The sequence below is a fragment of the Anneissia japonica genome, unplaced genomic scaffold, assembly GCF_011630105.1.
Source record: "Anneissia japonica isolate Jap-2015-1 unplaced genomic scaffold, ASM1163010v1 scaffold287727_len1644234_cov201, whole genome shotgun sequence".
In the NCBI taxonomy this organism is placed as follows: domain Eukaryota; kingdom Metazoa; phylum Echinodermata; class Crinoidea; order Comatulida; family Comatulidae; genus Anneissia; species Anneissia japonica.
The window spans coordinates 83,158-87,108 of NW_022713615.1; the positions used below are offsets into that span (position 1 = coordinate 83,158).

General features: G+C 37.0%; 1 protein-coding gene across 2 annotated transcripts in view; it reads left to right on the top strand.

Annotated features, from left to right (window-relative positions):
• LOC117108580 (muscarinic acetylcholine receptor M3-like) overlaps positions 1–3,951 on the top strand; it is a 61,106-nt gene that overhangs the window by 5,175 nt on the left and 51,980 nt on the right. Inside the window, exon 2 of one of the 2 annotated variants that reach the window (XM_033250642.1) lies at positions 3,209–3,385. The gene's annotated coding sequence lies outside the window, so the exon portion shown is untranslated. Of the gene's footprint in view, positions 1–2,184; positions 3,386–3,951 lie in introns of those variants that run through there. The other variant, XM_033250643.1, reaches the window with a different exon arrangement.

Sequence of the window (3,951 nt, forward strand, 5' to 3'; positions counted from 1 at the left end):
TTTTCTATATTTCTCCTTAACGTCGTTAAAATTTCCCCTTAGCGGCAGTATTTTCGCCTTAAGGTGTTATTTCTAACCCTTTCCATTTTTATCGTTTCCCCCTATGGTAGTAATAATGACCTTTGCGGAGTATCAATCAAACTTAATTAGCTATGGATACGTGCATGTCTCACAAACACACAGGTTTACATACCTTTACGATATATACAGGTCCCACAAGGCGAGTTGAATGGCCAAGCGGTTAAGGCAGGGCGCCACATCGTAGCCACCGGCGGCGCTGGTTCGAACGGCAGGCTCGCTACGGTTCTGATGGTGGAACAAGTCTTCTCGGATAAGGACTATAAACCGTAGGCAAAGTGTACACAATTTGGCTCATGTGCACTTTACAGAACCCACATCTTTCGAGACGAGTAGGGGGTATTCCCGGATCCGGTGTATGGTTCAGCGCCTGTCGTGGACAGACGAGTGAGCGGCCTAGCTGATACCTCAGATACCTGGTAGCTCAAACATGAACAGACCCTTAGGCTAACATAGTTACCAACCTGAGAGATTTGAAATGCGTGACTACACAAGTTTGCGGGGGTGGGGGAAGGGCCCCCGGGTTCCAGAGGCGGAGCCCCGGTCGGGTCCAGGGGGCTGGGCCCCTGGCGCTCCGACGATCTGAGCATTTTCAAGCTGTTTTAAATCGATTTCAGGGAGTGTTTGTTGACAACACCGAGTACTACGGTAAATAAACAAAAATATTTTTAATTAAGGCACATACAATTTGAGTTTCATGCAAATCATGTTTAACTTGAGCACTTGAACTAATGTATACAAACAATTCATTACTTAACAAACAAAAAATGAATAGGCACACTGATCAATATTTAGTAACGCGTCAGTAAATGACACAAGTTAATGCATTTATATTTTTAATAAAACCAACTTCTTCTAACTTTAAATACATTTTAGCTTGAATTCGTAATAATTCATTATCACGCATAGACCTGTGCTAAAAATGCGTGACAAATTTATGATCACGCATGTGTTTCTGCAAAATGCGTGTTTCAACCAAAATCACAACCGCCCCGCACGATGCGAGACGGTTGGTAACTATGCTTAGGGAAGAAGAAAGTTTCGGTACGAGCTAGTCGACACCCCGAGCGTTTTGAGACTCCGGTATACAGCGCTATATAAATCGAACTACAATACTTTACAACGTAGAAAACAAAACACAGGGAGGGGGCCTTAGTGAAGGTCCATTAAAAATCAGTTATTAATTGAAAAATCGGAATTGGCCTACATATAGAAACAATTAAGTTGTTCATTTTAATAATAACAAAAAACACAACAGCAATAATAATACTGTAACAGTATACTTTTGGAGCCAAATGAATTTATTCAGCGCTATTAGATCGAAATCGGTTAATTAAGTCGTTTTCTTTAATCTACACACTTTTGCATGATTTTCTAGCCTATTTTAGTATCTAAGAACTGTCATAGGCCTATTTCTGTTTTAAATATCAATTAAAATACAAATAGGTCCTAGGCCTATTATGCAAGGAGCATTTCAGTTCGAGTTTCTTAGCTTGAAATTGTTAAAAATCCTCAGCTTAGGCCTATTGATAGCGTTACAAATATTTATCATTTTACTATTAACGAATTCTTTTTCTTTTATATTATAGCAATGACGACGGTAACGGATCAGTAAAAGTAACGGTAACAGTAACAAGCAACAATAACAGCTCTATTAATAATGATAATAATGTAATAATAATGTAATAATAATAATAATAATAATAATAATAATAATAACAATAATTGAATAATAATGATGATAATAATAATAATAATAATAATAATAATAATAATAATAATAATAATAATAATAATAATAATAATAATAATGATAATAATGATAATAACAATAATCATTTCCATTATGTCGCAAGTCAATCGATGTTGGATGAAAAGGGGAAAAACTCCTAATATAAAAAAAATCAACATGTAATAATGTTAAGTTTTGGTAAGTGGATATTTGCCGGTGCTAGACAAGCAAGTTCAAAGTCCAGGGAGCCATTGTATTGGTGTTCGCACTTGTACCTAGTCAATTTGTACTGGCCATAGACAGTTAAATCACATGATGTGGTGCTTAAATTGACATTAACAAAACTGAGACCAAACACTCTGAATGACGTGGTCCAATAGGAAACACGTCTCTCGGAATAAAAAGCAGCCGTTCCGATATTAACACACATTGTGCGAAAGAGTTTGTTTATATTTATTTACAAAGATTACGGATGTTCTGTGTAAAGACAGAAATAGTTGTTTATACCTTCTACGGAAGCATTCGTACGCTCCGGTATCTCGTCCTTCTAACTTATGGATTATGAACTGATCGGGGGTTCAAACAGTAGTTTGACAATATTAAGCGTACTGATTAACACGAAGTTAAATGTCCACGCGTTTTATATCGAGTCTGAGTGTTGCCATTTTATCATCACTTAATTGATGTGTAATACTACATCACTGTCAGAGATTGATCTCGTATCCAGGTAAAGGTAGAGTGAATGTGGTGAATTTGATTGATCTTGTAACAGAACAGATTATTATCCAGGTACAGGTAGTATGTCTCGATTCTTCCTTCCCCCGCCGAGTGTATAACTGTATCTATCCCCCGCACGTTGACTATACCTGTACGTATTACGGCTATCTGCAGTTGTCTTTATGAAGTTCATGGTAAATACTTCGGTTGTGTAGAAATGAATTGTTAATGGATGATAATGTCTGCCAATCTCAACGCATTTTCTATGGAGAAAATTAATAAACAACCTTCGGGTTGTCGTCTTTCCTGTTTACACTTGTGAGCTTATACTTACCATTTACCGGCACGTCTGAAATAAACACTTGAGACAATTAATGCGACTATAAATCAGACGTTTCAGGATATTGGTATAAGATACTTTTCCTCGTTGATATCTATCTTTATTTAGAAAGGATTACTGGTTAGTTGAAGACGTGTAGGCATGGAGTTGTAAAACATGACAGTCTGTGGCTTGAGTACTTTTTTTTTCATTCATCTTCGGTGTACTAATCGTCTTGATTCCCGCTGACTTTGTCAGTATTTGGTTTCCTGCTGACCTGACATTTCGTCCACTGGCATTAGAAACATTTCTCTATATCGTGACATTTATCAATTGATTTAATACGATAATTTTTATTCTAGTTTCGAACCCACGCTCTGTGGTAAATACCGTGAATTCGAAGTCGCTGAGAACCCAAATTGATTCAGTGACAGTGGTGGGCAGGGTTCTGTGGGCGTACCCTGCTGGCAGACGATCAGCTATCATACCTAGACAAGGACATACCTGGCGGGCTCAGGCTTTTGATCTCACATTACCATGTAAGTATACAGTTTTTTTAATAGGCAGCACGTATAATTCCTCTACTTCAATTTATACCAATATCACCAAGTCTCGTCACTACTGATTTATTGTGGATATAATAATCCACAAAAGCATTTTCCTCATAATTATTATTTATTTATGTAGATTAACATTGGACTGGTGTCCTTGCAATCAATGCGATGTTATGCATTATGCATACAATACAATAATAACTAAAATGTGTTCCAGTTAATTTAATAATATCATATAATAGAGATAGATGTTGTCAGGCCTATATAGGCCTATACTACTTTCAAAGTTAAGTTCCTAGTGACTACAAACATATTTGGAGCTGAACTTGGTGGTTAAGGGACCTGCCTTTCAATTCTGGGTTCAAATCTTCTCTTGCGACTAAAAGCAGCACTCTAAGACTTGTTAAGACATTTAGATTTCATGACATTTCCGTGTATGCCAACAGTCTTGGTTCTGGACGTTGATATTAATTCTTGATCAGATTCCTCTTCTGCATACAGAGCGATAAACATTTTATGAGCTCTATAATTCTTGCCTCTTATACACATCT